The sequence below is a fragment of the Amphiura filiformis genome, chromosome 8 (assembly GCF_039555335.1).
Source record: "Amphiura filiformis chromosome 8, Afil_fr2py, whole genome shotgun sequence".
NCBI lineage: Eukaryota > Metazoa > Echinodermata > Ophiuroidea > Amphilepidida > Amphiuridae > Amphiura > Amphiura filiformis.
The window spans coordinates 46,249,895-46,273,637 of NC_092635.1; the positions used below are offsets into that span (position 1 = coordinate 46,249,895).

The following is a 23,743-nucleotide window of genomic DNA, read 5'->3' on the forward strand; positions in this document are numbered from 1 at the left end:
CAAATGGATCAAATAAATTATCGGAATGGGCAGTCTTTTCAATACTTGAAAACAAACAGACAAACAAGCAAACAACAAGATAAAATTGATACTCATTTTGGATACAATGACCTTTGAATGCAAAAAAACTAGAATCAAATGGGGTACTAACAATAGGCAACTTAAAATATAATTTATTACTGTTGTATTGAAGTTATTGAACTATGCCGTGAGGGATGATGCTAATGTAGCTTTAGTTAAGTAATTGCATCTTTCAGTTGACTACATTGTATGTATTTGTATAATAGGACATAATATATAAAATATCCCAATATTTGACGCCACCATTCCAAAAGAGTCACTTGGCGCCCCAAAACAATTTTCCATTTTCCCATTTAACATTATTGTTCATAAAATAAGTGACAGTATTCTGTTTAGGTCATCAGAATTGGAGTTGTAGTTCCTAAGATTTAACCGATTTTGTGTTGCAGAAAATGACACAAAACATAAGAATTTGACTACTTCTTTGTGCCTTAATTTAAAATCAATTTTTTCGACTTACAATTTATTTTGCTCGGTTGCGTCGCATATATAATATGTATCTATGAATATGTATGGGGGACACCAGCCACCGACAGTAATAACCATCGCCAGTATTCTGCATTGCTATCTGGGCTAACCACCTGATAATGACTCGAAAAATATGGTTTGTCACGACGATGAAATAATTACAAAACAACAGAAATTATGAGATTATGATCTAGTAATAGCAGTACTGGGGTTTTAAGGGCATGCAATATTGTACATTCATTATGGTAATGAATTCATCAGTTATGAATTAATACATCGTCTAATTTATGTATATGCATGCAAAATTTTGGCAAAATTTGACTTCTGGTGTCTGAGGCACCACATGGCTTGGCACCATGCAGTGTGAGTCCGTCCAACTCTCGTGTTTAAAAAAAAGAACCCCCTTCATTTATTGCAGTAATTTTTTGTAAGCTTACTAACCATATTTTCTTGCATGTATAATGATTATATTGGTGATAAAGAAGCTCGGTGGCATTTTAAAGAGCTTGTGTACATGGAGATATACGGTGAGTGGATTCAAATTTCACTCTCTCTGCATTTCATGAATATTACACTTGGAGAGAGGACTCGGAGAAGCAAAACAACAACTTGTAAAACCCCTCGAGTCTGGAGCATGTATGTTGCCTGCATGCAAGAGGCGACTTTGGCACCACCAATGCAAGGAGCTCCCTCAAGTCCAAGTTTACGCTTCCCCCTTTTTTCTTCAATCAGGCTATTACAGTTAAAATCCATACACCCCTTATGGAAGACACAACATTAATCTTCCCGACAGGTAGTGTGATTTTCAAATGGGGTTACCTGAATGGACTCCATTTGATATCTACACTCCCTATGTGGAAGATTAAGGTAATGTGTCCCTACAGGGGGAATATGGATTTCATCTGGAATAGCCCAGTACCAATTATGTAATTCAATCGCCAAAGCTTTGAATCAGGGGAGGAAAACAATACAATGCAAAATAGGATTGATGAAATGAAATAGGTTGGAGTACATCCTCCGTTTTTTTCTTTCTGCGTAGCATTCGTAAAAGAACCTGGTTGACATGTTCTATATTTATTTTAACTGCTATAAAAGAAGATGTTTGATGAAGTGCAGAATATTCATATTATGCATCGTATATTAAAGTTCTCAATTAAGTAAATTTGCTGCAGGAAGACTGCATATATTTGCACACAGTTCTTTTTTGTTCTTTATATCAAGACAGATGCCCAGTTTTTCAAAGAAAATAGCAAAGTTTTGTCAAATTAATTCTATGGTTTACATTAGCCTAAATATAACCATTTGATGGAAAGTTTAATGTGAATGTCATTTGAATTTTTGTTGCAGTTAATAGAAATATTTAAAAAGGGAAAAATAAAGAAACATAAAACAAAGCTGAAAAACATCGTTATTTGAATATCTTCACTTTTGCCAGAGTAATTAAGCAATTTTGTAAGATTTCAGAAAAAATTAAATAGATACCTCATCACAAACTGTGTGGAACAGGTCTGTACCTCATAAGTATGTAAATTGTAAAATGCCTTTTTATTTAGTTAGTCTAGCTAGCAAAAATGTTCCAGGTGAGCAAAAAATAATGAATGTGTTGAAATTAATCTTTTGAATCATTTTATAATATGTACACTTATGAATATTCACTGCGATACCTTTAAATTTAATTCACATTGACCAGTCTGAAATTGTAATCAGTGTTGCACTTGTGTGCCAATTTATTTGATATCCAGTAACCTCTGGTAATTCATCCAAAATAAAAGATTCAGGATAGCTGCGAGATCAAACTGTTGTAAATAATCACATCTTGTAATAAATATGAGCAAAAATAATTCAGTTGTTTACTAATCCCTGGAATTAAAATATCATGCAGGCAAGGCAAGGATTCAGAGCTGGCCAAGCAAGACAAGTCTATTATTAAATCCTCAGGGGGAACCAGCGAGTATTTCGTTCTCTATAATAGCCAGGCAACCAGCTAAACCAGCGAGCAAACAGCGATAAAATGAAAAGTTTTTAACCTGCCGCTCAAACTAAGTAAAAGAGGGTATGGCTTGCATTATTGATTTACCAAATACAACATTGGTATTTTGTTGTTCAGGCAACTTAAATTTTGTTGTTGTAAATTTTACAGAGGAAATTGTACTTTTGAGACTTGAAGGTACACAAAATGTTTTAGTGTAGGGGTTTCCATGGCTTTGTTGCCTTTGTTACAAATCGCCGAAATTGGGTGTTGTACCTGATATAATAATGTGATTATACCAATGGTATGAAATTTTATGATATAACTGTGTGGGTTCTTACGACCTTCGGTCCATAATGACAATTTGCATCAGGATAGAAGACAGTTGGTGGTATCTATGGACTAGTCTATTACACAGGCACTATAAAACACAGGTGATAGTAATGTGTCAGATCATAATGCAATATTTTTGCGTTAGCTGCTCTGGAGACTAGTAGTAGGTATACATGAAAGTGATATGATTTAGTTTATTCCTCATGATTGAGTCGTGAGACGGGATTTCTTTGTTCAATAACGCGTTAGAAATAGGTTAAATATACAATTGTTAAAATATAATAGGAGAACAGTTGGACATGATCCGTACCTATGGTGTGGATCAGCCCAGTAGATTGATATATTTTTGTAAACATTACCATATTTGTCCAGTGTTTGGGGATATATTTTGAAATATTGTGTAAATATTACCATATATGTTCATTGATGGATATCATTCATCATTCAGAGACAATAAAAAAATGTCTTTATGCTACACTGGTTTTGTGTTTCAGCTTATCAGAGGTGACAATTTTGGAAGTATTTAAAGATGAAATAAAATTTTATCGTGGGGTTATCAAATTTGTGCACTTTGCATCTGTTGGGTACCACTGCCAATCATGGGATGGGGTTAATAAGATGAGTTTAAACTATTTGCAATGGACGAAGGAGGTATAATTAACTTTTCTCGGCTCGACCAGATGATAAAGATACCATAAGTATTTGTTTGATTAAATTATCCAAAATGAGTAAAATTTATCCAATAATGTTGAATTTGCTGATATGACCGTGCCAAAAACTAATATTTGTGTCTGGATTCATGACAAATTGTAGATCTAAGGAGTCATCGGTGCAAGTGACTTATCCTTGAGATCTGTAACTAAGCCCCTGGCTTATATTTTAATATACGAAATTCATAGGTTGATAGCCAACTAAAATTAACGATTTTTGTTCGTATTGGGGTAAAAGTAATGAGATGATTGGCTCATAAAACCTGCCATCCTGCTCATAGCAGATCAATCTTTTAATTAGTCTAGCTGTAAACGCTGTTATTTTCGTGAGGGTTATATTTTCACAAGTGTCGTGAGTAGACCTGCAGACGTGAAAATAACACCATACGAAAATATATTTTTTATATAAAGTTGCATTGTACTTGACATAAATTCTGTGAAATAAACAATTAGCACAATTTCCAAAAAGCTCAAAATCGCGAAAAATTCTGTGCGCAAAAATAACGGCGTATACTACTGTATCTACTGTAGACAATCTATGAAGCATAATAAAACATATTTGAGATGAAAGTGAGAATTTATTCAATGAGGATATCTGCTGAATTCACAATTTTGGTTTGTGTATTAGTTTAATGAAGTAAAATTGTGATTTTATTGGAAAATTATTGAAATGAATAGCAAAGTTGATTGCCAGTTTGTCTTGTACGTAGTGAAATGGGCGATAACTGGAAAGTGCACACCAGATGGATAATGAAAATATGATTAAAATGGTTTTTTTTGCTGAATTTGCAAATGTGGTATCTTTGATACTTGGAAGTGATGAGATATAAAATTTGTGCAAAATCACAGACCTGTGCATGTTTGCAAAAGGTAATAAGATCGATATCATGAATATGATATAAGCGTATCTGCGGTAGACTGATATTTGTGGTCATATTGTAACCATACCAGACAAAATGAATGTAGAATATGAGAAATTTAAGAAAAATTCAATTTACTATTCCATATAAAATATGGAAGTGAATAAAAAATAAATAAATAAACAAATAAGTAAATAGCAATTCAAAACTAGGCATTGTGGTTTCAGACTGGAAACTTTTCCTCTTTTCAGCCCATTTCTTCTTTTTTTATTCCTGAAATTCATGCATTTTCTTTTTTTTTTTTCAGCCCAATTTAACCATTTTACCCCAATTTTACACAGTTTTTCAGCTTTTTTAAAGCATTTTCAGCTTTTTTCCTTTTTTTAATTTTAAATAAAGACCCTGTTCCAGGTCTGTGGTTTGCTAACGGGGCTAGTTGTGTGCAATGTTATTTGTGGGAGAAGAGGCATTTTTAGCTGAAAATAATATGTGGCATGTGTGGTTATGGTTATTTTGGTCCAAGTATGTTAGAGTGGGGAGGGGGGGGTGAGGATGCGATATCACCATTTTTGATTACGCCATTGGGTTATACTCTGCAGAATGTTATTTTTAATTGGTTATTGATAACTATCTATTTTGAATGGGCTTTCAGCTGTGTAATTTCGCTAGCCTCATACATCCATAGGCTCTGATGGTACATCACATGATGCGTGTCCTATACCACCTGAGAGTCAAGGTCAAGTATAATGCAATGATTGACAGAAGAAGAAATTAATTACAAAACAATTATTCCATGCTCCAATATCATTAAAATATTATCATCAAAATCATCACATTTTCATGCAGGATTTTGTTTATATTTTTGCTCGATTTTCAGATACATGACTGACCTACAGTGTGCAAGTGTGCAGTAGTGGTCAACAAAAATTAACAGAGTGGTCAACAAGAATTAACACAAGGTAAGATTCATTTATTTATTGCTTTAAATGCTCTGTTGTTGCCTGTTCATATTAAAATGAAGATTGATGCAGGTCAAACTTAAATTTTCAATTCAGCGAGCCAACTGGCATCCCAGCTGGCTGCTACCACCAACAACACATAATAATTCCTATCAAATAGTAATAGCTCAGCTTTTGCACATTGGTAGTAATTAAAAGACTGGTATAGTATTGATCCACGGCTGTCTAGAAGGAAACATCCATGAATCATGCCATTTACCAATAAGGCATTTCCCAATATTAGATATATGAGAAGCAGACCAGACAGTTGTAGTCTCATCTGGCAGATGGGGGATGAGGATGTGATAGGCTCTCTATTGGTATCAATCATAGTTTGCTGGTATCATTTGGTGGTAGCACTTTTTTAGTACGGCTGTGCATCGCAATATTATCAATGCTGTTGTGTACATGATGAAGGGATAGTTGAAACAGGAACTTGGCATGTTGTCATCTTTGAGAGAGGTCTGCATTTTACAATGAATCATGGAACAATTGTGTTGATTTGAAAAGGACCTTTGATTGGCTGATTTCCGTTAAATCCATGTGGTCTGTTTACAATGTGCAGTGATACGCAAAAAGAACATCATCATCTCTTATTGGCAAAGATGATGATGCTATTTTTAGTACCGGAATCCTCTCTCTCTCTTCTCTCATCTTGCCCTTGGAACTTCTATCTAGTGAATCATGAAGGCCATCAAAGCTAAGGAATCTTGTTTTGTTATATGCAGCTTTTCACTGTGTGGTCAATAACAAAGTATTGCTACCATTAGTCACTCCTTCCAGTGGAGTGCATTTGTGGGCGACTAAAATCAACTTGGACATTGTTTTTATATTGACTCAAGACTATACTTACTTTGTGTGCGAAAATCACTTGTTTATGGACCAAATACTCTGGCCAAAATGTCAGTGGAACACTTACTGGATTTAAAAAAAACCCATTTGCTGATCAATGTATTCAGTTGCTTTGACTATGAAAAAGAGATTTCCCGATGCTGAAGTTGACGACGGATGATTTGAAAGTGAACAAAGTGCATCCATTCTGAAAACCGTATCTCCAAGAATACTGTAAGCAAAGTTTTAATATTGTTGTATAGAAACGTGTGGAATGTATGTTACCCTGAAAACATCAATTCAAAGATGTACCTAACCTAAGGTGAGTTTGCTCGGAGGATACCGCAAAGATGTACATACCTAGGGTGAAGTTGCTCCTAGGATGCCCTCAAACATCTCATTCTTCCATTGTGTGGAGAGAACCCACACATGTAAAGTATTATTGCACAAATATATGAAAAAAAGAAGAAATATGTTAAGAAAAATATTGGATTTAGTTGTACTATAACGAGAGTGCATCAGTGCGGTGGGATCTTTGTTTTGAGTCAGGGCTCACGGAATGATGACATTGTCCAATGCGGGAATATTAAGTAATAATGTTCTATTGATCCTCTCGGTCAGTATGACTTACACACAGGCAGGTGCGTGTATTGTGTCCTATATCAGTCTTATATCGCTATGGATAAAATACATGCATGTTGGAGAATGCCGTTATATCCATCAGCTAGGCTAGCATTATACTATTGTCCTCACTTAGGATGCTTTTCAACAGTAGGTAGTAGTACATAATCTCAAGTGCCGTAAGCCCTAAAGCTGACTTTGCTTTTGCTGGCGATCATGATGATGATTATTATTATTATTTAATCTAATGAAATAAGCTGTGCTATATAGTCAGTCGTAATGTGTTGGATTGAGTTGAGTGGCGCAAACCGACCAAATCGAAGTAAGACGGTGGGTAAAGTACTGTTTACGATCAATGTGTGGTCAAACCAATGTAAGAACACATGTCAAATGATATTAGTAAAAAATTGATAAAAGTGATGAACAAAAAGGGTATATATATATCAGGAGTATGACAGAAATGTGTCATGATTTGTCAGTATTTTGCTGAATGTTCTTTACGATAATCCATTTGAAAAGGTACAACTTTAATCATTTTCTATCGCTTTTTAGCTATCTGTGTGCTTTAATACGTTTCTATTTTAACTTACTCATATATATTTGCATCTAGGGACTGTTAATTTTAAATCACACACAAGAATAAGAAATAGCAATTAGGCCTAATGGTTGTATCAAATGTGCAAAAAAGATACAAAATTAGGTTTTTGTTGGATGTTCATCTGCTTAATTCCATAGCACAGGAAATTTAGTTTTTTTCCACAAAGTGTGAATTTTTCCACCTCACCGCCACTATCAAGCTTAATTAAATCAATTCCTTGGTCCTTATTTTTTTCCAGGTTTTACCTACGATCTTCTGCGCACCTGTTACACAATTGTTGCTGTTTAAAGAGGGAAATCCCCTGTATAAAAACAAGGCAATTACAGAAACAATAGTAAAGTTTAAGGCAATCCCAATGTAGCTTTGTGAACATTTAGATCAATAGTTTCTTATTTTGTACTTAGCACATTTTAGCACCTGCTGGTATTAGCAGGTTGATATTTTATGTCAAGATTTTCTTAAACGACTTCAATGTGGATTTGTTTTGGCAACTGCGTCAGTATAGGAATTATATCGCGCTCTCTTAATTTTCGCATAATTCACACTTTTCGTAGTTGCCTCAAAAACATGTTTTTATGTTTTTGTAATGCAAAGTTGTTCTTAGAACATCTTTAGTAAAGTATTTTATGTGAAAAAGTAAAATAAGCAAACAAAAATTTTGCATCACAAAAAAATTATTTTATGAAAATTACCACTTTCGCAGTATTTTAAAGCACAAATAATTTTGTGTGCATCAAGCTTGCGGGTCTTTCGTAAGTGGTAAGAAAAGGAATAATGTTATGCAGGCAAATATTTTATTTTTCAATTTCACAAGTATTTCAAGCTGTAAAAATGTTAGTGTCTTTCTGAATTTGCAAAAAGCTCTATGTCACTTAAACTTTGTGCTTCACAAGATTTAAACAAAATATCGCTGTGAACAAAATGAAGTTCAGTGCTATTATGTTACTCGCATCATATAGATCTTGGAGAAGTTACAAGAAGATTCAGTTTATTCCCAAGTTGTACATGTTTTGTTTTAGAAATCTGATTGATGCAAGAGCTGCAATGTGATGTAAGTATCAGGGTTCTGTTTTTGCCACGAAAAAAACCCTGTTTTTGCCGTCAAAATAGCGAAAAAGGTGTTTTTGCCAAGTGGGAAAAAAGTGGTTAAAACCACAATTTTTTCCACTTGCGGCAAAATCAGGAAACCCTGGTAAGAATATGTTGACGCAAAAGAACAAAACTGTGAAAGATTTTATTTTATGTTTGAAAATTACAAATGCTTATTTAAAAATAAACGAAACAATATTGCATTCTATCATTCTACCTTCTGTTGTTTACCATCATGGAAGAAGTGTCATTTATGTCCACAAGTGTTAATGTCAGTAACTATATTTATAACAATCACAATTGCGAAAATTTCCTACTTTATGGATCAATTTCATACGCCTTTAATCTAAATTCAAGGCGAAAAAGGACAATTTATATTGATGTTCAGGAAGTCGTAAAAATTGAGTTCTGTGAACAAGAAGTTCATAAAAACGTGATTGTCAAAGGAGAGCTACAGACAAACAGTTTACCAGTGTAAATAGTCTGGTTTTCTGGAGTAGATACCAGTGTGAGAAACCCATTAAGGTAACTAGTTATGACATATGATGCCGCTGGATTGGAAGAATATTGATAAATCGTGGGTGCATTAACTTAAAATTTTTGTTAAATGCCTTATATTACTTGATACCTTGTTTGTGCTCCTCTTCAATTGAAGATGATCGTTCAAGGTGATGATGATATGATTTGTGTAAATAAGAAACGACAATGAATGTTACGCTGTGATTTGCTATTAGTGAGTAGGAGCAAAAAATAGTCTCAAAATGCTAGTAACCAACAGTTAAAATAGACGCTAGGATCACAAACATGCTCAACTGTCAGTACACAGTTCTTTAACCCAAATGGGCTTCCACATGCACAGAATGACCCTTGAGTGTTTTGGGTACAAAAACCCATACTCCATAATTTGGGGTCAAATTTTGCATTATACTTGTTGAATAGAGGGTATTGAACTTAGCCTGTTTATTTTTTCAGGTCAATGTCACAGCAAGTGTTCCACTGCTGGGAATTGAACCCAGGACCTCATACACCAGAAGTGAGAATTCTATCGACTGAGCCATGCTTTCCATAAGTGGAGCTTGAGTGAAAGATTTGATTTAAAACATACTGATGCGCACTTGGCTAGTGACTGCTACCATCATTTTGAAATAACCAGATATTTAAGGAATCTGGAATGAGCGTTTTGAGCGTTTCGACAATATTTTTTGTGGACATAAGAGCACATCAGACATATCGAATTGCATTCTGAATACAAAGCATGTCTTTCTGATATCAAATAATTTTCATTTTTTGAAATTCACGATATAATACAAATGTTATAACAAATTATTAAAATTTGATATTTTTCACATTTTTGATATATAACAATCCTCAAAGTAAATTTTATAAATCTAATGATATATTTTTAAAGTGTATGTAGCTGGGGGAAAAAGCAGACGATCAATTGAAAATTTTGACCTTTCATATTGAAGATATGGATTTTTTCCCCCAAAAAGACCTAATTTATTTTGGTGTTTTGGGGAAAAAAATCCATATGTTCAATAAGAAAGGTCAAAATTTCCAATTGATTGTCGGCTTTTCATCCCACCTACATACACTTTAAGTATAAATCATCAGATTTATAAAGTTTACTTCGAGTACTGCTAAATATCAAAAATATCAATTTTTAATAATTTGCCATAAAATGTGTATTACATTGCGAATTATTTGATATCACAAGGACATTCTTCGTATTCAGAATGCAATTCGATATGTCTGATGTAAATACTGTCCAAACGTTCATACCCCATCCCTTAAGTGACAGAAATCTGAATTTCCCCAATTATTGCATTTGACATTTATAAAATATCAAACCGAGCCTGCAATTCACCATACAGCACACATCTTCACCAGTTACAAATGCAAATTTGTGTTGTAATTGAGGTGTTGTATCAGTTCACACTTATCTGACAAATAGTTGATATGAATTAGGCTGTGTTTGGAAGAAAACACAGGTTTTGTACATCCTTACAGGTAAATGTTTGCATATTATATTGTTGTGATTTGACATGTAACTGGTAGGAAAATATTATGAATAATTGAGATTGGAGAATATAATAGTTATTCACATGTTCACTTTTGTAGCATTTATTGTGCTAGACATAAGTGTATGTATAAGAACAGTTATATGAAAATCACCTTCCTGATTTCCAGTTTATATTGTAATCTGTGATCTAAGTTTCTATGGGAGGATAAAGATGAATTTTTACTAAATGAGAAAAACTATAATTGGTTCAGGTGGCTCATTATTTCAGATGTTAGTAAATACAAAGCAATCCAAATGTACATTGTTGATAGTTTACTGCCAGCTCAATGAATGTTATCATGAAGAATGGAAGAACCACCAAACATTCTTGGTCTCATTCAACCTTTTCAATGAGTTATCAAATTTGCACACCTTTTGAGCCCAATTACACCAAATAACACCACCAAATGAGGGTATTTTGAATAATGAATCAAGATGTATGACCAGGAATATCATCGAATTAAAACCAACCAATATCTGCATAAAACACTTGTAGGTATAGCTAGCTGTCATCCAGGACTATGGACATTTACGGGATCACATTATTTTTGCCGAAAACTTCATTTTCAGACTTGCATTTTTTGTTCTCCATTGCATTTTTTAGAAAAAGGTAAGCTTAGAATTGGGTGAAAATTGTATGAATACTCAGTTTCAGGTTCAAAATCCAATATTGTTAATTAAAGAACTAATTAATTAAATCAAATAAAACAACACACAGTGCCATGGGTTTTTTGCCCTCATAAATTGCACAAAAGTCTGACCCTTACCTCATTCCCAGTGGCATAGTTCACAGTATAAGCCTCCATTTAACATGCACAGGCCTAAAGCATGAGTTTTAGTACCCAACACATCCAAAGTTCATTCGATGAATGTAACAGATTGCCATGTTTGAGATCCCAGTGTGTGTAAAGGTCATTTTATGAGTGTAAAAGCATATTGGGGTTAAGGAACTGTGTCCTAAAGATTGTCATGTTTGAGATCCTAGTGTGTGTAAAGGTCATTCTATGAGTGTAGATGCATTAGGGTTATGGAACTGTGTCCTAAAGATTGTCATGTTTGAGATCCTAGTGTGTGTAAAGGTCATTCTATGAGTGTAGATGCATTAGGGTTACGGAACTGTGTCCTAGAGATTGTCATATATTTGAGATTCTAAGTTCAATTCAATGAGAAAATTCTTTCAATCACGACAATGGGATTAAAGAATTAGTAAGTTTGGTTAATCCTACGTCAAAGATATTCTTCTGGATTTCCTTTATCTTGACACATAAAAGGTAAATGACATGTCTCAAGGAAAAGGAAAAGCTAATTTTGGGAATATGAGTAATGGAATGTAAAAACATCTGTTTGGCCCAGGAAAGTTGGCCTACATATCATATGTTGCTAACTTCCTATCTATTGACTAACCAAGCTATTAAAGAGTGAGGGTTAAGTTGGTGTCTTTCAGGTAGCACAGGAGGTAATTGTGCTTTTTAAAGTTTTTGTTCAAAAAGCCAGATTGCGGAATTAGGAATTAACCGAGCAAATTGTTGCACAACGACGAAACATCTGCAGATGCGGATTAAATGTTGTAAATTTATAATCATTGAGGAAAGTAGGACTTAATACACATGACCTAATTTTGACTGAAAAAAATGCTGGTTGATATAAATTTGGTAAGCATAATAATTAAATTTTTCTTGTTAAGGGCAATAACCACTTGGGGTGTCACCTGAGACAATAATATGATGTTATGAAAGAAAAAAAATTACACTATATTTTACCGTCTCCCATTTTCAGCAGCTACAGCTAAAGAATATTATAATGTGAATATACGCCTTCTGTGTATAGATTTATTTAAGGAAGCAAACAGTTCAAAGTCCGTGAAAAAACATGTGAACATTTGCACCTTAAAAAGTTTTAGTTTCATCCTTAATTAGTCACAAGTTCAACGCAGGAGTGATGAACATGATATGATAGATGAACAGATAGCAAACAAGTGAGGCAGCAAGTTTCAGTTGCTATCATGTGAGGATGAATGGACACATTCAATACAGGAAAATGACCCATGTTGGCCCAGGAAATGTCCACAGCATACCTTAAATGTTGTGCGTTTGATGCCAAGCAGACTGAAATGAATCATGACTTGAGACTCAAATTTTCAAAAATGAAATGACTCGACTCGGATCTTGAAATTTGCCCCATAGAGATTGTACAGTGACTCGAGTCATTTGACTTGACATGACTTGACTCAAGCTATTGCTTGAAATGACTTGACTCGACCATGTAATGATTTGAGAACTCTGATGCCAAGTATGATAAGTGTGGCCCCCCCCCCCATCCTCGCCCCATCTGGAGAACTGTTTGCTAACCCCTCCCCATGGATGCCAATCCCCAATTTACCTTGTTCTCCCCAGTCACAGAAAATTTATTAATCACAGATTTGTTTTAAAGATCTCTGAGCAAATGCTATGGTGCAATTGTACCTTAAATTCAGTGTCAAAATTGTGGTCTGTGGAGCAGTTATGGCATCACCAGAATTGTTGTTACTGTCCAACCATATGATCTGCTACATCCCCTGAAATGGTACCATCCCCATCCTCATGAAAAAATTTGGGAAAAATCCCTGTGAAAATGAATATATCACTAAAGTGAAAAAAGAAGATACTTTCAGGAAAAAACAAAGCAAAATGGGCTATAATAATGGGTTTCCCCATGTTATCAAGTTTAGTATTCAGAGCTGAATAGTACATGGATTGCCAACAGAAACTAACAGCAATAACCACATATTGTCATGGGTTGTCAACAAATTGAATAACAAGTATGGATTATTAAGCAAAACAAAACAAAACAAAATCTAGATGGATCACCTTGTTCTTTAGCTGTTTCCAAGAAACATCTTATCAGTGCTAACAACATCGGCTGATGATCGTCAAAAACACTGCTGGAAAGCGAAAGCGAAATAAACAAGTTGTGTTGAATTTTAAATCATTCTGAAAACCAAACAACATTTTGAAATCAAGATATGGATTTGCCAACAAAAACCTGAATTTGTTTCAGGTTTTTGTGAGTGAAATCAGAGATTTTATGATCTATTGTGAAATGTATTCATTTTTATTGGTTAACCAAATGGATAAACAAGCCAGTAAATTTGCATTGCATCCCAAAACTAACATTTGTCGTTCCGTCCTCTGGAAGCTACGCTATAGGGCACACCCAGTTCATGTGCAGTAAATTCCTCAATGACCAAAAATAACACACTTCATCAGGTTCATTAAGCAATTGCCTTGTTAACTGGAAACAAGTAGTATTTGAATTGAATAGCTTGAGCTGTCTATTGCCACTGGGAGACCTTCGTTTCTTTTGTGTACTTGTTGGTATTGAAACAATATTGAAAGTTGACTCGGAAACAATGGGACAATCCAGGCGTTTAATATGAACTCGTTTTGGTATGCTGTTTAGATAATGAGTGGATTTGAATTAGCATTGAGCAATTTAGCTTTCTATATATTCTGGTGACTTGTTACAATGGTCCATTTTAATGAGACAATAAAGGTAAACGAATGGCAGGTAATAGGGAATGTAATTGTAATTTGAAAGTAGTATAAAATATTTACAAAAAATAATAGTGAGAGCTTGGTTACTTTTAGTGCAGCTTGTGATGCCATTTAGGAAAATGAGTCGGATATACATCAGCCGGGAAAAAATTCGGAACTCTTGTCAACTCACGGCAGATTATTGACTGTCAAATAACAAAATACAGTGGAAATTGTGGATTAGAAATATTTTTGAAGAAATAAAAATGCTTTCCAGGTATATGGATATCGTAATTAGTAAAATTTTAGACTTGAATTGACTATGTTTTATTTACATAGTGGACTAGACACTAGATATTGATGAAACTGGCATTACAATTTAATTATTTGTTTGAGATATGAATAATAGAAAACAACAAAACCTTGTTAGTTGTGGTGATATTTTGAAGTACAGTCAATCTTGGTGATCAATTTTCAGTTTGTGCTTGATGTCATCAATTTTTCAATGTTTAAATGATTGTTTGTTAATTGGTATATTTTAGGGTTAGAGTGATGTTTAGAATAGGGTTTGTTTAAGATCAATGCTAAGATGAGGGATAGGATTATAGGGTTAGGGTCTAGTGTTAGCCTCAGTGTTTTTGCATATATCCTAATATGGCATGATTCCCAATTTTCAATACAATTACAAGTGTTGTTTTGAAACATATAAATTTGCCTTACATCTACAAATATCTACCAATTGATAGACAATGATCCCCATATCCCCAAAAACCTAAAATTATGAAAATTTCCACTTTTTGCAGCAATTGTGTACAACATTTGTAATTTGCCCCCTTTGAAATTCACATTCCCACAAATGCCCCATTGTCAAAAACTGTGAAAGTGCATATAGATGGGATTTTTGTCCCAGAATTGTTTAAAATTAGTGCAATAGATGGATTTGCATTACAAACTCACATGAAATGTCATGACCCATTGCCATATCAACCATGCATTCATGTGTATTACGATATCGGTGTATCTGGTATAGTGAAAGGGACAAATTAGACGGTCATCATCATTCATCAGTTCTACCAGCTTGTATTACTTGGCTAAGCCACACCTGAGTCGGTAAGTGGATCCTCCGTTTCCTTGCCAAGCTGATCAATGATTCAAAACTTGTAAGGCTATCCACTGGATCAAGTTATATTTCTGTGCATGCTTTACTGATGTGCTTGATTTCCTGTCAGAGTTGCCAATGAATTTCAGCCCAAATTGCGGGTTAAATTGCTAAAAAGTCACCCAACTATATTGGTTTATATGGGACAAGAAATCATCAAAAATCACTGGGGCTAGTGAAAAAAGTAGCCTATTTGTTTGTTAACCATTGATTTCTAAGGGACAGAATAAGGTAACAAATCATGGGGGAAATCTCCAAATGTCACCCAATTGGGCTTCTAAATTGAGGGTTTGGTAACCCTGTTTCTTGTCTGTCCACCAAGTTGTGAAATTAGGTCAGTGCGCACTGGACCCTTTGTTTATTTGTTTGTTTGCTTGTTTACTGTTGTGTATGGTCATTATTGTTGTGACATTGGTGGTAAATCAGTTGATGGATGGATGGCTGGACAAGTCATATCATGAGAAAAGTGAAATCTCTTTTGTTACTTTTGACTGTTAAATGCAGCAGTGATAATTTTGCAGCATCCAGATCAAATCACACAGGTTTTGATCAGTCTTTTTTTCTTTCATTATTTTGAACTCTCCCCACGTGGGTGTCAACTGCAGACGACAAGTTTCAATTTTTTTTAAATTCAAAAATGTCAGAATTGTAAATTTTCATGACCATATTTGTGGTATCAGCATGAAAAATGTATTAAAATGAGTACAAACAAGCCCAGTATTGGTTTAGTGGTTCTTTTGAGAAAACTTGTCTTGACTCTTTATGTTGAAGCCCATGGCTAGCACACAGAGCATTTATGTCAGTCTTAACATGTTCTACTTCTATGGTTTTACCATAGCTTTTTGATAGAAATTAAATAATTAGTGGACATACTATGAACATTTTTGCACAAATAAAGCTTGTAGCTGTGAAAATCCACATGTTGCATGTATACGTAACAAAACAGGAAGAAACAGACTTTGTGAGGACCTAAGAGTAGAAGTTGCATATTTGTGATATGATCAAACTAAATGTGTTGTTTGTCACTAATATTGCTTTTGAGATATAGCCAATAATATTATTCAACTTCTTTTATATTTTCTTGTTCTGAGCAACACAAAAATGACCTTATCTGTGACACAGTAAGTCCAATGGTGATGGACTTTTCATCAAAACGAAGCACAGAAAATGGCATCTATAAACAAAATTGAAAAATTAATTTAGATTTTACTTAACAAATGATTTGTTTTGCGTAATCGCATCGCAATTAAGATGTGTGGAAAAAGGAAGCATAGCTAAATATGAAAGTAAATACTACAATCTATATGCAATAGAAACAATCTCAATGTAAACAGACAGTGGCCAATTAGTTGAATTAATTAGTCACTATTGATACATTTATATACTCTGCAATATGTGAAAAAGCCAGCCTGATTATGAGATATTATTATGACTACTGTGGTATTTGAGTCACTTGCTGGATGACAGGGATAACCAGTGTGGTTTACGCTGTCTTCTGTTTGGATTTGAAAGATAAAGTTAGGCTTTAGTTTGGTGTTAGGTCTACTTTTATTTTCTAAAACCTTAATGATTTTAGTGGGCCTTAGCAAACCCCAAAAGGCATGTACAGTTTACAAATTGTGGCTGACTAGTGTGGCCCAACCATTCCATAACTTTTTAATGAACTACTCATGACCTCATTTATGAACAGAGGATTACTTGTATTATCCACAGAATTAGTAACCCAGGTTAAAGAAGAAATAAAGCAAACAAACAAACAAACAAACAATAAAAGCACACACCCAAGACACTACCGCAATAAACCTTCACAGCCAGGATTTTTTGCCAGTACTTGATCAGCTCCCATATTTTCGTATGGGGTACAACAGGACTCTTAGCAGTAACATTCTTTTAATATCCAGAAGAAGTTAACTTAATTTTCAGATTACAACACTGCCAGGATTCGAATGAGGCTGAGCTACAAAAAAGTTAAAACATACTGTTTTTACCTCATTATTGCAAATTGGTAGCCCTACACCTACACCAGTTTTTAATTTGAACACTTTAGTTCAATCATTGCATGGGGTGATGTGGTTTGAACTGCATTTAAATTGGGTTTAATAGGTAATATTTTGTGGTTTACCAGTAGAGGAGCATCATCTTATGGTGATGAGTTGGTATGGGTAGCACAACACTTTTGGCCCAAAATGCCTTTTTGATTCCATGAAATGTAGCCTTCCTATGTACTTTTTGTCAAATGTTTTTCATGAAGACTTTTGTGTGAACATTTTTGGGCTATTTTCCTTGAGCCCACAACCTATGTGTACCTTGAAGTGGAAGCTTTCAGATGTGTTGTCAGTCATTTTGGCAGGATTGATGCAATTTGAAATATGCCTTAATGAAGTTTGAAAGGTTAGGAAGCTTTCATCCAACTGCGGTTAGATGTGGTGTGACTGTGTTTTGTTTACTGTTTATCGGGCAGGCGTCATCCGGTGATCTCGTTAGTATCTCCACATTGCCACATTGGTAGATAGAGAGCAGCTCTTCTGAAGCTTTAGCTGTCACTCCCTGAGTGGTGTGATGATATCTGAACTGTACATACAGTGAGTTTGAAAGGTTATTAAGCCTTTGGCGAGTTGTGGTTAGGGTTCTTACAGTGGCTATACTGATTGGTAGACATGCAGACCTCTTCTTCTATCAAAGAGTAAAGTGGTAGGACCACACTGATGAAGCACTTAGCAAAACTGTTGGTATGTTCATTGTAAAGCATTGGTGGCTTAAGTGTAGGAGGGGGAGGCAAGAATTTTGCAAGACAATGGGTACGGGTTCATAGCTCTTTGTTAGGTTCCCTGGTGGGTTCTTACCAGGAATGATTCTCCTAGAAGCACTATAATTTTGCAAATCAAGATAAAATTGGGCAAAATCTTACCGTTGCAAATTGCATTAAACCACACTGGCATAAATATAACTTGAAATATGTGCCACAACAATGAAGTTTGTATACATGTAGAGCAGTTCATTCAGTGAACACACCCACCTTCCCACCCACCCTTAAGATATGACTGGGCAAAATGAACAGGTAAATTGCCTCAAGTTCAAAAATATAATAAACATGACTACCCCAGATGATATCACATATCACATCAATAGTAACGATCAATACTCTGATATAATACTACACACACAAGACAGACAGACCACCTTTTTTTTCTCTTCTCCTTCTTCCAACCAAAAGCGAGCCGTAATTGATTTTTCTTCGCTCTACATTTTTGTACCAGTGGTATATGTACATGCTTTTAACCCCTTTTTCTGTAGGATGAACCTGCAGGCACATTGATGGCAGACAATCGTTTGATTTGATCAGAACCGGTAGCATTATTGTAGAGAGATGTAATATAGGCCATATATAGTATTCCTGTCATGTCCTATCAATTGTTTACTTTTTGAGACCAGCACATCGGGGCTATGGTGGAAAGAGACACAGGGCTTTGTTGTCCGATTCTGAAGTCTTGCAATTTGTTTTCAAGTGGTTGTCATTACGATAACAATTCATGTATTAAGATGGGCGATGATTATTTGTTTTGTCCATAACAGAAATATAGAAAAACCCTCGTACATGAGTCAACTTGTTGGTGGTAGCGTCAAGGACGGGGAATAAATGGGACGATGCGGAGCTCAGCTCGCAGACTTAGCACCCAGTCAACCAATTAGAATGCTGTATTGCCGGCGGCGAGATGCGCCCAAGGGTCAGCGTGCGCATGTGGTATATAAACATGGAGTCTATTTGAGGACCATCTGATACCACATTAGAGTTTCATGATGTGAATCAATTGTGAATCTTTGGCTCCTCCAGGTACAAAAATATCCTCTTTTGTACACTTACACCAGGAGGGATTACATCATGATGAAGAGGAGGGAAGGAATATTGATAGGTCGGTGATACCATTCATAGAGTGAATCATCAGGATGTCGGGCTATTAGCAATCAACTGAATAGACGCAATGTTGGAAGAACAATACCCAACCCGGTGTGTTTTTAAACTTTGGGGATCTGTTTTGATGATGATTTGATAGATGTACGCCCCGGCATAGAAATTTAGCAATTCCGTAATTTTTTTTTACCTTACATTCTCATGTTTTAAGTGGTTTCCACTTAAAAGTGAAAATGCGGTTCGTGAACTATGTTATTCGATCCAAAACAATTAGCATAAATGTGGATTAGCACACCTTGAATGTAAGTGTCTGTTTTATTTGATTAGACTTTTGATGACTGGAGGTGTGGGTAGAACTATACTCGCGTGAGATTAAAAGAAAATATCTAAATCAACCTGTAAGACTTGTCTTAAATTGCTCAATGCGTCATACATTTGAGTTGCGATTAATGTTATCCTGGTATTGACTAACTTTTTCTTTCAACACTAAACTATGTGTCTTTCTTATTACTAATCTTAGCATGTATCTTGTGTATGGTTGACAGCGAGTCCATGGCTTAAAATCTATCACCTTGCTATCCATGTCAGTCGGTATCACATTGCCGGGGGTATCGTTGCCCCCTTCCCCATGTATGTGTTAGATTTGTATCATTTATGTCGTTTTTGGGGAAACACCTGAAAATGCCAGGCCATCAGTCACTCGAAATGATGTGAGAGCCGATTTGTTTGATATGTTGTAGAGAGAATCGTTATGTGGAACAACCCATGCGGGATTCATTTGTGTCAACAGTTGAGCAGTCCTTGTGATCAGTACATCCTCTTTTCATCACACGCAAAAAATTTTAAGTAAAAAAATGTAATCTCTCATGTGATATTAATCTTTCAAATTACAACATGCACAGTGCACCTTGTCCAATTTCATTTTTCCTCATGCATGTTTTAATTTTTTTTCCAAGAATAGAGCGAGAAACGGAGTTGAAATTTTCAAGAAGATGTCAGTTTTTTGTGCTCGTAAATGAAAAGATAATCAGACTAAGAAAGGTGTTAACGGAAAGCAAGTCACATGATGAAGCTAGTAACGAATGCAGTACCTGCACGGAATGCTTAAACTTGCATCCGTCACCTTGTCGGCGAGTCGCTGGGGAGGAAGGTGCGATAATAGGTGAACTAGTGTATGCACACACCTTGGGGTCCACCCGACGGAGGTGTGAGCTACTAAGCAATGCTAATATGAAACAATGGCACCGACTCACTGTCATTATCTAGTTTGCAAGATGATTTTTTTAGAGATTCAGCATTTATTTTGGATTTTGTTATATTATGTTTAACTTTGAACAAATTTCAATTTGAGTAATCCATAGTAAGGATGTGCTTCCTGACAGTGCTAATATATGTAATGGTAAAGATGGAACATCAAGAGATACGTTTTAGCTTAAATGAATACATGTTGCGAACACCTAGACAATTTTATAAAAATTTTGACGAAACTAGTCGCTTTTTGACTTGACCTTTTACTATAGGTGTTACCTATTCTGAATTGCATCATAAGGTCATACGTGCATGTTGCGGACTTCTAAAAATTCATACATATTTTGACGAAACTAGTCCCTTTTTGTCTTGACCTTTTATTATAGGTGTTACCTATTCTGAATTGCTAATGTTGCATGATACTACAGACCCTATATGGGATTTCTAAAAGGGTCTATGATGATACAGACCTCCATACCCGGCCTTCATAGCGTATCACAATAAAGAGCTTGTGTCCAAAATGTACTTTTTTTGATGAAAAGTGGATTTTAGTTAACTGAGCATATCTGGGCTTCATTTAATTAAGGAAAATGTAGGGATTAAGTGGGTTTCAAAGCCAGTGACTGTTGCTGCCAACTGTCTCTTAGGTGAACATTGTTGGCATAAGTGGACTTTCATTCATTCCAAATCATCCAAGATTAAATTTTGATCCAACAGAGCACATTCTGATTTGATTTAATTAAGGGGAAAATCAGGATCTCTAAGTGGTCTCCCATGGCAGCGACTGATATAAATCCATGGATAAATGGACCTTCATTTAAACAATTAAGTCGGTTTCAATGTTGGTCATTAGTGGTCAAACTGGGCATGTTTTAGACGTGATTTGCGTCAAGAAAGAAAGATTACAATACCGTAGTGAGTTTTAATATAGGATAAGTGACTGACTTAGTGATTTGTTTGCTATTAGAACAAGACTTTGTATCTAAGTGAATGTTTGTATATTGAAGTGAACATCAAAATAAACAAGTGGGTTTAAGCTGAATTTCGACTTGATTTGCTTTAAAAAGGAAGGTTTTTAATTCCATGGTGATATCTGAGACAAATATCGACTGTAAAAGTGGAAATTTTCCTGGAACATAAATTTTCACCCTTTTCGTACTCGATACAGCCACTGCAAAAATAAAATGTGTGAATTACTCTTTTCTAGGTCTCTGCAAGAAAATAGAAAATTACAAATTTAAAAATAAAAATTCCTTTAAAATAGGATTGGGGCGCCCAATGGAAGCATTGATGTGATGTGCTGAAATGTAGCCGTTTGGGTAAAATTTTCTTCTTTAAAACAAGCAGATTGGTTTTAAATAGAAGGAATAAAACTCAACTTACCATTTTGGTTACCGTACTATTGTTAGGCAATGGTATATCGGGGGGTCAGTGGCAGATCTAGAGCAGTAAGAGGGGCCAATTTGAGAAAAAATTAGGCTCCAAAATTGGCAAAGCATGGAAAATTATTACCAAAACATTTCTTTGGCAATATTGATTTGGACTTCAGATAATATTTAGTTTTAATAAAATTTGACACATTTTAGACTTAATTCTAAATTCTAGGATTACATACACTAATAAGGTTTGTGTGAGAGATTAAGGACATGTCTTCAATAAGGGTGTATGGATTTCTACTGGAATAGCCCATTTTGGTGATTGCCTCATTCTAATGTGATTGAATTAGAAAGATGATCAGGAAGTGGGTTTTTCATTGGTTTCTGCATGAGTAGTTTCTATGAGATGCACCGCTCTTGACATTGAGAAGATTTTTTTAATGATATTTACCAGCGGAAATTGACAGGTGGATGCAATATTCATCATCATCGGTATAATTATATATGCATTTTTATTTTATCATTATGAGTGACATGTGTGTTCATCATCATCATCTTCATATTCATCCTCATCGAACCTGTCATCTCCAGCATCATCCTCCTCATCATCATCACTGATCATTCTGATGATCTGAAGTAAAATCATCAAAAATACCTCAGAGAAGGAGTTCAGGATTCAATCAACCTTGAAGTAAAATAATCAAAAATATATCTTTTAGAAAGCATTCAGGATCATTCAATCAACCCTGAATTAACCCCATGAGAACTACCTGCCTATTGGTCAAAAAGAAGTTTTTGTTATCAATTGGACCAATCAGCAACATTGTTACAATAATTTCACCATACTAAAAAATTGGGATGAATTATTTGCAAAACTCCATTCTGATTGGTGATTAAAATGAAGATATCATGTAATTGACCAATCAGAGGCAATGTTAGATTGGCAGGTAGTGCTCAGAGTACCTTGTAAACATTACTTGTTAAATTGTGTTTTAATGAATGTTTCTCACGGTTTGTCGTACTGTGAAGTTCATGTCTATAATATGCTTCCTGACTGAGATGGATAGGTAGGAGGAATGGGTGTTAATCACAGAATGTTTTTGATGATGTTGTCCAGAGGGGACGGTTGCAAAATCACTTTAAATGAAGCCACAGATTAGATACTTGTATGGCATTTTTTTCACTCTTTGAAAATCTTCTTTCAATCATCAACCTCCATCAAGAGTTCTCATCACCATCTTCATCTCCAAAGTGATGTAATTGATTTGCATAATTACGTTCTTTTTTATTTACACAGATTTATCATCAGCTATCATATCCATTAAAACCTAATATGCGGAGTGATCACCAGCCGAAGGGTGACGGGTATAGGTAAGGAAGATATCGAGCACGAAACGTCTCACTATCAAGTGTCAATATATGCGAGGATTTGACAGGTCTCAAGCGTCCAAGAGTCAATAACAGAAACATAGAGCAACATCCACACAAAAATCAAGCCCATCTCCTCACTCAGCTCACTCACTCACTCACTCACACTCTCTGTGCTAGCAAGCAAATATTTCACATTTATAGCAGTTGCGTTTCTTTCCCTTCCATTAAAGGGCCACTTGTACAAGACTTCTTTGACCTACTTCGCATCATGGCATTTCTTTGAAGCAGGTAACATACTATTTAAAGCCCTGTTTAGATCTTTTCAATATTTTTAATATCATAACCTGGCGATATTTCTTGGCAAGCACTGGAGTATTTGAACTTTAACAGATAACTGGTCTATGGTAATTTCTTAGAGACATTAGTAATTTGTTTCAAAAGTTAATAAAGTAGAGGTGGCTATGTCGGCATGAAAAGTTATGATAAGTAGGTTCCAAGCAGAGTTTCTTCCACTGATTCGGTAATTTAGTAATTTGTTTCATCTACA

General features: G+C 35.1%; 1 protein-coding gene across 1 annotated transcript in view; it reads left to right on the plus strand.

The window, feature by feature from the left end:
* The window catches only part of LOC140159578 (plexin-A2-like), a 348,956-nt gene that overhangs the window by 61,757 nt on the left and 263,456 nt on the right, over positions 1-23,743 (plus strand). The window contains 1 exon segment of the mRNA XM_072183069.1: positions 5,299-5,380. The gene's annotated coding sequence lies outside the window, so the exon portion shown is untranslated.